The sequence below is a fragment of the Symphalangus syndactylus genome, chromosome 3 (genome assembly GCF_028878055.3).
Source record: "Symphalangus syndactylus isolate Jambi chromosome 3, NHGRI_mSymSyn1-v2.1_pri, whole genome shotgun sequence".
NCBI lineage: Eukaryota > Metazoa > Chordata > Mammalia > Primates > Hylobatidae > Symphalangus > Symphalangus syndactylus.
In genome coordinates, this window is record NC_072425.2 from 135,872,464 (window position 1) to 135,883,047 (window position 10,584).

The following is a 10,584-nucleotide window of genomic DNA, read 5'->3' on the forward strand; positions in this document are numbered from 1 at the left end:
GATGCAATCTCTTTGAAAAATGGATCTCTTGAACTCATATAGCACACTAGATATGTTTGTAAATAAACTTATGACATGAAAAATCAGTCAATCAATTTAGCCTTGGACATAAATAGATAATGGCTTCTCATTCCCTGTTTACAGTGGCTCCTCCTTCTCTTGTCTTTTCCAAATACAAGACTACTTAGATCTTTATCATCGTCCTGAGGAGCTGATGTTCAAGGTTATATGTAAGACATAGGGAACTTGAACTCAGAGGGGTTTTTTGTTTGTTTGTGTGTGTGTGTGTGTGTGTGTGTGAGACAAGGTCTCACTGCTGCCCAGACTGAGTGCTGTGGCACAATCACAGCTCACTGTAGCATCAACCTCCTGGGCTCAAGCGATCCTCCTACCTCAGCCTCCTGAGTAGCTGGGACCACAGGTATTCACCACTATGCTTGGCTAATTTTTTTATATTTTGTAGAGACAGGGATTTGCCATGTTGTCCAGACTGGTCTTGAATTCCTGGACACAAGCAGTCTTCCTGTCTTGGCCTCCCAAAGTGCTGGGATTACAGGTGTGAGCCACCATGCCCAGCCAGAATTGGAGATTTTTAAATACAGAAATTCTCAAGTGCTTTGCCCAGGAAGGGCTACATTTGTCAACTTTTCTGGCTATTGGAGCAGGTCAGAGAGGGCTAATATTCCTGTCAGAGGTGGTAGTTTTACTCTGACCCCATTTGTTGATCTCTACACTTTCTGAAGAAAAGTCCCTTGTCAGATGTCTATATGTTTTTAAATATTCTCATTATTTAGAAAGCTCCTTTCTTTATGTTCTGAGTGAATTACTCCCATGTGTTAAGAGTTGGGAAGTGATAGGAAAGGTAGGGTCCAAGGAAATTAGTCAAAATTGTTCAAGGACCCAGCTGAAAGATAAATGAAGTTGAATAGTTCACAAAAGAGGAAATATATTGGGCTAAAAGACAAGTGGGAAAATGTTCAACTTCACTAATAACAAAAGAAATGCAAATTTTAAGAACCAGGTACCGTTTCATCTGTAAAATTTGCAAAAGTTAAAAATGTGTGGCCAGGCGCAGTGGCTCATGCCTGTAATCCTCCCACTTTGGGAGGCCAAGGCGGGTGGACCATGAGGTCAGGAGTTCGAGACCAGCCTGGCCAACATGGGGAAACTCCGTCTCTACTAAAAATACAAAAATTAGCTGGGCATGGTGGCGGGTACCTGTAATCACAGCTATTTGGGAGGCTGAGGCAGAGAATTGCATGAACCCGGGAGGCGAAGATTGCAGTGAGCCGAGATTGCGCCATTGCACTCCAGCCTGGGCAACAGAGCAAGACTCCATCTCAAAAAAAAAAAAAAAAAGCGTTGGGGGTGGTGAGAAAATACCCAGTATTGGCAAGCATGCAGTGTGGTGGCTGTCTTTATGCCCTGCTAGTGGTGGGCTAAATTGATACCACTTTTAGGGAAACCATCTGGTGATGCATATCAATCATATTCCTGTTAAATTATCCTAAGAAAGTTATCCAAAACATATACAAAAATTTATTCACAATGATGCAGCATTTATAAGAAAAAATGGGAATAATTTAAGTATCAAAAAATATGAGACTGGCTAAATAAATGATAATATATTCTCACAGTAGAACACTAATGCAACCGTTGGGAAAGATGCTTTGTTGGCCAGGCGCGGTGGCTCACACCTGTAATCCCAGCACTTTGAGAGGCTGAGGCAGGTGGATCACGAGGTCAGGAGATTGAGACCATCCTGGCTAACACGGTGAAACCCCATCTCTACTAAAAATACAAAAAATTAGCCGGGCGTGGTGGCGGGTGCCTGCAGTCCCAGCTACTCCGGAGGCTGAGGCAGGAGAATGGCGTGAACCTGGGAGGTGGAGCTTGCAGTGAGCCGAGATCGCACCACTGCACTCCAGCCTGGTGACAGAGCAAGACTGCACCTCAAAAAAAAAAAAAAAAAAGATGCTTTGTTAAGTTTTCTAGTACCACAAGAAAATGCTTTTTTACAATCCAGGCTGGGGTGCAGTGGTGCAATCTCGGCTTCCCCAGTTCAGAGGATTCTTGTGCCTCAGCCTCCCTACTGGGATTACAGGTGTGTGCCAGCACACCCAGCTAATTTTTTAATATTTTTAGTAGAGATGGATTTTTGCCATGTTAGCCAAGCTGGTCTTGAACTCCTGGCCTCATGTGATCCACCCACCTGGGTCTCCCAAAGTGTTGTGGGCCACTGCGCCTGGCCTATTACAATGTTAATTAAAAGGTGCAAAATACAAAATTGTATTTACAGTCATCCCTCAGTATCTGTGGAAGATTGGTTCTAGGACTCCCCCGTCCCCACAGATACCAAAATCCACAATGCACAAGTTCCTTCTTTTTATGTTGTTGTTGTTTTTTTTTTTTTGAGACAGAGTTTCACTCTTGTCGCCCAGGCTGGAGTGCAGTGGCACAATCTCGGCTCACTGCAACCTCTGCCTCCCGGGTTCAAGTGATTCTCCTGCCTCAGCCTCCTGAGTAGCTGGGATTACAGGCATGTACCACCACACCCAGCTAATTTTTGTATTTTTGATAGAGACGGGTTTCACCGTGTTGGCCAGGATAGTCTCAAACTGCTGACCTCAGGTGATCCCCCTACCTCGGCCTCCCAAAGTGCTGGTATTATAGGCGTGAGCCACCGTGCCTGGCCACAAGTTCCTAATATAAAATAATGTAGTATTTGCGTGCAACCTACTCACATCCTCCCATATACTTTAAATCATCTCTAGGTTACTTATAATACCTAATGCAATGTAAATGCTGTGTGAATAGTAGTTTTACTGTATTGTTTAGGAAATAATGACAGGACAAAAAAACACGTGCATGTTCAGTACAAATGCAGCCATCCTTTCCTTTTTCAAATATTTTCAATCTGTAGTTGGTTGAATCCAGGATGCAGAACTCACAAAGAGCTGACTGTACATTCTAATCTCAGTTATGTTAAAAAATAAAAAACACAGAAACAAGAAAGGGATAAAATATATTAATTCATTAACAATGGTTGTCTTGAAATAATTGGTAATTTTTTTCTTCTTCCCTTTTCCCCTTATTTATCTGTAATAATAATATACTGTCTTTAGAATAAAAATTGTATTAGGCAGGACACAGTGGCTCATGCCTATAATCTCAGCACTTTAGGAGGTCAAGGCAGGAGTATTGCTTGAGCTCAGGAGTTTGAAACAGGCCTGGGTAGCATAGTGAGACTCTGTCTCTACAAAAAATTTAAATTATTTACTTATTTGTGAGACAGAGTCTCACTTTGTCGCCCAGGCTGGAGTGCAGTGACACAATCTCGGCTTACTGCAAACTCTGCCTCCTGGGTTCAAACAATTCTCCTGCCTCAGCCTCCCTAGTAGCTGGGATTACAGGCGCACACCACTGCGCTCAGCTAATTTTTGTATTTTTAGTAAACAGGTGGTTTCACCATGTTGGTCGGGCTGGTCTTGAACTCCTGATCTCAAATGATCTTCCTGCCTCAACCTCCGAAAGTACTGGGATTATAGGCATGAGCCACCATGCCCGGCAAAATTTTTGAAAATGTTTTAAATCTTATTGAAAAATAACGAGCAGCTACAGTAATCAAGGCTCTATGGTACTGGCGTAAGGATAGACACATAGATCAATGGAACAGACCAGAAAGTTCAGAAATAAACTGTTAGCTTTATGGTCAATTGATTTTCAAAAAGGGTGCTAAGACAATTCAGTGAGGAAAAAATCATCTTTTCAATAAATTGTGCTGGGACAACTGGGTATCTACATGCAAAAGAAGAAAGTTGGACCCCTTCTTTACACCACATACAAAAACTAACTGAAGTGGATTATAGACCTAAATGTAAAAGCTAAAACTATGAAATTTTTAGAAGAAAACAAGAGTAAATCTTTATGACCTTAGGTCAGAGAAAGTCTTCTTAGATATGAAACCAAAACCCCAAACAACAACAAAAATAGACAAATTGGACATCATCAAAATTAAATATTTTTGTGCTTCGAAAGACAGAATCAAGAAAGTGAAAAAACTCACAGAATGTGAGAAAATATTTGCAAATCATATATCTGATAAGGGACTTGTATCCAAAATAAATAAAGAGCTCTAACAACTCAACAATAAAAAGATAAATAATCCAATTGAAAAATGGGCAAAAGTCTGGTCTCAGTGACTCAGGCCTGTAATCCCAGCACTTTGGGAGGCCAAGGCGGGTGGATCACCTGAGGTTGGGAGTTTGAGAGCAGCCTGACCAACATGGTGAAACCCTGTCTCTACTAAAAATACAAAATTAGCCAGGCGTGGTGGCACATGCCTGTAATCCCAGCTAGTTGGGAGGCTGAGGTAGGAGAGTCGCTTGAACCCAGGAGGCAGAGGTTGTGGTGATCCGAGATCGCCATTGCACTCCAGCCTGAGCAACAAGAGCAAAACTCTGTTTCAAAAAAAAAAAAGAAAGAAAGAAAAGAAAGAAAAAAAAATGGGGAAAGCTTTGAATAGAAATTTCTCGAAAGAAGATATATAAATATTGCTGCCGTAACAAATGTAGTGGCTTAACACAATACCACTTTATTATCTTACAGTTCTGGAAGTCAGGAGCTCAACATGGGTAGAAATGGAAAGTGACTGCTAATGAGTATAGGGCTCCCTTTTGGGGTGATGAAAATATCCTAAAATTAATTGTAGTGATTTTTTTGGTAGAGAAAATGTTTCATCACGTTGCCCAGGCTGGTCTCAAACTTCTGGGCTCAAGTGATCTGCCTGCTTCGGTGGTTGCACAGCTTTGTAAATAAACTAAAGACCAGTTTTGTATGTACCCCACCTTGGGTTGTTTGGGTTTTTCTTGTTTGTTTGTTGTTTTGTTTTGTTTTTGTTTTATTTTGTTTTGTTTTACGACAGGGTCTCACTTTGTCACTCAGGCACATACAGGCTGGAGTGCAGTGGCACCATCACAACTCACTGAAGCTTCAACCTCCTGGACTCAAGGGATTCTCCCACCTCAGCCTCCCAAGTAGCTGAGACACAGGCATGCGCCACCATACCTGGCTAATTTTGTTAAGAAATGAGGTCTCTCTGTGTTGCACAGGCTGGTCGCCAACTCCGGAGCTCAAGTGATTGCCCCACTTCCGCCTCTCAAAGTGCTGGGATTATAGGCATGAGCCACCGCACCCAGCCTGTATGTGTACTTTAAATGGGTGCATTGCATGGTATGTAAACTACATCTCAATAAAGCTGTTAAAAAATAACAAACGAGGCCAGGCGCGGTGGCTCATGCCTATAATCCCAGCACTTTGGGAGGCCAAGGCAGGCGGATCACAAGGTCAAGAGATCAAGAGCATCCTGGCCAACATGGCGAAACCCTGTCTCTACTAAAAACACAAAAAATTAGCCGGGTGTGGTGGCACGTGCCTGTAGTCCCAGCTACTCGGGAGGCTGAGGCAGGAGAGTTGCTTGAACCTGGGAGGTGGAGGTTGCAGTGAGCCAAGACCACGCCACTGCACTCCAGCCTGGGAGACAGAGTCTTACTCTGTCTCCAAAAACAAAAACAAAAACAAACAAACAAAAATAACAAACGAATGACTCCTAAGTAGGATGCTGTATCAATTTAACAAAAACACACCCCAAATGGACTTAAAGAATAAAGGAAATGTATTGGCTCATTTAACTGAAAAGTATAGAGGAAATAAAGACTTCAGGTGCGGTACAGTCAAAACCTCCTTCCCCAGCAGTTGGAGCTCCAACTGTACATGCTGCTACACAACTGAGGGAGAGTGAAATGGATATTGTGGAGACGACACCCACTATGCCCATCCACTATGGTCCTAAGGGCAAAGAGAAAACAGGTGGCTCACGGCTGGGCACAGTGGCTCATACCTGTAATCCCAGCACTTTGGGAGGTCAAGGCAGGCAGATCACTTGAGTACAGGAGTTTGAGACTAGCCTGGGCAACATGGCCTGTCTCTCTAAAGAATACAAAAAATTTAGCTGGGTGTGGTGGCACACGTCTATAGCGCTAGCGTGGGCGACAGAGTGACACCCTGTCTCTACATTTTTTAAATAAATAAATAAATTGAAAAAATATATAGTAAAAAAGAAGAAAACAGAAGGGCAGGCCTGGCATGGTGGCTCATTCCTGTAATCGCAGCATTTTTGGGGGCTAAGATGGGAGGATCACTTGAGACTTTGAGAACAGCCTGGGCAACATATGAAGACCCCATCGCTATAAAAAAATTTTTTTTAAAAACTTTGGGAGGCCAAGGCATGCAGATCACTTAAGCCCAGGAGTTTGAGACCAGCTGGGCACATGGTGAAACCTTGTCTCTACTAAAAAACAAACAAACAAACAAAACAAAACAATTTTTTTAATCAAAAAGAAGAGCTGGGCACAGTGGTTTACTCCTGTAATCCCAGCACTTTGGGAGGCCAAGGCAGGCAGATCACCTGAGGTCGGGAGTTGGAGACCAGCCTGGCCAACATGGTGAAACCCCATCTCTACTAAGAATACAAAAATTAGCCAAGTGTCATGGCGCACGCCTGTAATCCCAGTTATGTGGGAGGCTGAGGTGGGAGGATCACTTGAGCCCAGGAGGCGAAGGTTGCAGTGAGCCAAGATCGCACCACTGCACTCCAGCCTGGGTGACAGAGCGAGACTGTGTCTCAAAAAATAATAATTAAATAAATAAATAAATCAAAAAGAAAATAAAGAAAACAGAAGGGCAAGTTCAAAGACAAATAGCAGAGCATGTGTGTACCAGTCATAGGAGCAATTCTCAGGAGGCCAAAGCCCTCTTTAGACTAAAAAGAGAAACAACTAAAGACTGTAATAAAGAACACTGTCCTTTAGGCTGGACGCGGTGGCTCACGCCTGTAATCCCGGCACTTTGGGAGGCTGAGGGGGGCAGATCATGAGGTCAGGAGATCGAGACTATCCTAGCTAACATGGTGAAACCCTGTCTCTACTAAAAATACAAAAAATTAGCCGGGCGTGGTGGCAGGCGCCTGTAGTCCCAGCTGCTCTGGAGCCTGAGGCAGGAGAATGGCGTGAACCTGGGAGGCAGAGCTTGCAGTGAGCTGAGATCGTGCCACTGCACTCCAGCCTGTTTGACAAAGCGAGACTCTGTCTCAAAAAAAAAAATCAAAAATAAAAAAACACTGTCCTTTAAACACTTCAAAAGTGTTTAGGATTGACTGCTAATGGAGTATGAAAGTGTTCTAAAATTAGATGGCAGCGATGGTTCCACAGGCTTGTAAATATACTAAAAAAGATTGAGGCCTAGCACAGTGGCTCACACCTGTAATCCCAACACTTTGGGAGGCTGAGGAGGGCAGATCACCTGAGGAGTTCAAGACCAGCCTGACCAACATGGCGAAATCCTGTCTCTACCAAAAAATACAAAAAAATTAGCCGAGTGTGGTGGTGCACACCTGAAGCCCCAACTACTCAGGAGGCTGAGGTGGGAGAATCGCTTGAACCAGGAGGTGGAGGTTGCAGTGAGCTGAGATCTCACCACTGCACTCCAGCCTGGGTGACAGAGTGAGGAGTGAGACACTGTCTCAAAAAAAAAAAAAAGTTAATGATTTCTGGGTGCAGTGGCTCATGCCTGTAATCCCAGCACTTTGGGAGGCTGAGGCAGGTGGATCACCTGAGGTCAGCAGTTCAAGACCAGCCTGGCCAACATAGTGAAACCCCGTCTCTACTAAAAACACAAAAATTAGCTGGGCATGATGGTGGGTGCCTGTAGTCCCAGCTACTTGGGAGGCTGAGGTGGGAGAATCACTTGAATCTGGGAGGCGGAGGTTTCAGTGAGCTGTGATCACGCCATTGTGTTCCAGTCTGGGCAACAAGCAAGACTCTGTCTCAAAAAAAAAAAAAAAAAAAAAAAGATTGAATTGTACTCTTGAATATGTGTATTCATTTTTTTTTTTTCTTTGAGACGGAGTCTCACTCTGTCGCCCAGGCTGGAGTGCAGTGGTGAGATCTCTGCTCACTGCAAGCTCCGCCTCCCGGGTTCACACCATTCTCCTGCCTCAGCCTCCCGAGTAGCTGGGACTGCAGGCACCCGCCACCGCGCCTGACTAATTTTTTGTATTTTTAGTAGAGACAGGGTTTCACGGTGTTAGCCAGGATGGTCTCAATCTCCTGACCTCGTGATCCACCAGCCTCGGCCTCCCAAAGTGCTGGGATTACAGGCGTGAGCCACCACACCCAGACGAATATGTGTATTCTTTAAATGGTATGTGAAGACCAGGCACAGTGTCTCATGCCTGTAAGCCCAGCACTTGGGGAGGCTGAGGTGGGAGGATCACTTGAGCCCAGGAGTTTGAGACGAGCCTTGGCAACATGGTGAGACTCCATCTCTACTAAAAAAACAAAATTAGCTGTGCGTGATAGTGTATGCATCTGTAGTCCCAGCTACTTGGAAGGAGGCAGGAGGATTGCTTGAGCCCAGGTGGTTGAGGCTGCAGTGAGCTTTGATCGTACCACAGCACTCCAGCCTGGGAGACAGAGTGAGATTCTGTCTCAGAAAAAAAAAAAAAAAAACACCTAAATAATATGTGAATTCTACTTCAATGAAGCTGGATTTCATAGTTTAGAGCAAGTAGATAAGATATTAATCTAGTGCTTGGGCACATGGAGCCAGGAGAAGGGAGTGAAATGTAAACTGAAGCCCAAAATGTGGGAAAGATAGTAAGTGAGCCTCTGTGTATTTCAAGGAGTTCAAGACTTTTGGGCCCAGATAAATTACCTCCTAGGGCACGGAAAGAACTTGTAGGTGTAGTAATTATTTAAGCTAATTTATGAGAAATTATGGAGAATTGGGTGAGGGAAGAGAAGTTTTGGAGACAAGTACACATGGATTTTTTTTTTTTTTTTTTTTTTTTGAGACGGAGTCTCGCTCTGTCCCCCAGAATGGAGTCCAGTGGCATGATCCCGGCTTACTGCAACCTCTGCCTCCCAGGTTCAAGTGATTCTCCTGCCTCAGCCTCCAGAGTAGCTGGGACTACAGGCGTGTGCCACCATGCCCAGCTAATTTTTGTATTTTTAGTAGAGATGGGGGTTTCACCATTTTGGCCAGGATGGTCTTGATCTCTTGACCTCATGATCCACCCACCATGGCCTCCCAAAGTGCTGGGATTACAAGCGTCAGCCACTGCGCCCGGCCCCCAAACGTGGATTTATTTATTTTGTGTGTTTGTATATGTTTAGTTTTATTGTAACAAACCAACTTGTACATTTTTTTTGTTTTGTTTTTGTTTTTGAGACAGTCTCACTCTGTTGCCCTGGCTGGAGTGCAGTGGCACGATCTCAGCTCACTGCAGCCTTTGCCTCCCGGGTTCAAGTGATTCTCCTGCCTCAGCCTCCCCAGTAGCTGGGACTGCAGGTGTACACCACCACACCTGCCTAATTTTTTTTTTATTTTATTTTTAGTAGAGACAGGATTTCGCCATGTTGGCCAGGCTGGTCCCAAACTCCTGACCTCAGGTAATCCACCCTCCTCGGCCTCCCAAAGTGCTGGGATTGCAGGTGTGAGCCACTGCACCTGGCCACAAAGCAACTTGTACATTTTTAATGTTTAAAACTGAGCATCTGGGCCAGGGGTTGTGGCTACCTGCTGTAATCCCAGCCCTTTGGGAGACCCCAGCAGGCAGATGGCTTGAGTTTAGGGGTTTGAGATCAGCCTGGGCAACATGGTGAAACTCCATCTCTACAAAAAATACAAAAATTAGCCAGTCATGGTGGCACACACCTGTACTCCCAGCTACTAAGGAGGTTGGAGGATGGATTGAGCCTGGGAGATTGAGGCTTCAGTGAGCTGTGATTGCCTTATTGCACTCTAGCCTAGGTGACAGAGCAAGATCTTGTATCAAAAAAATAAGTAGGCCGGGCACGGTGGCTCACACTTGTAATCCCAGCACTTTGGGAGGCCGAGGCGGGTGGATCATGAGGTCAGGAGTTCAAGACCAGCCTGGCCAATATGGTGAAACTCCGTCTCTACTAAAAATACAAAAGTTAGCCGGACGTGGTGGCACATGCCTGCAGTCTCAGCTACTAAGGAGGCTGAGGCAGAAGAATAGCTTGAACTCAGGAGACGGAGGTTGCGATGAACTGAGATCACACCACTGCACTCCAGCCTGGGTGACAGAGCGAGACTCCATCTCTAAATAAAAAAATAAATGTAAAACTTTATTTTAAAAGTGTTATTTTGGCCAGGCGTCGTGGCTCACGCTTGTAATCCTAGCACTTTGGGAGGCCAAGGTGGGCAGATTATCTGGGGTCAGGAGTTTGAGACCAGCGTGGCCAAGTTGGTGATCTCTACTAAAAATACAAAAATTAGCTGGGCGTGGCATGCGCCTGTAGTCCCAGCTACTTGGGAGGCTGAGGCGGGAGAATCACTTGAACCCGGGAGGCGGAGGTTGCAGTGAGCCGAGGTTGCAGTGAGCCAAGTTTACGCCACTGCACTCTAGCCTGGCGACAGAGTGAGACTCCGTCTCAAAAAAAAAAAAAAAAAAAATTCAAAAATTAGCCTGGCGTGGTGGTGCGCGCCTGTAATCCCAGC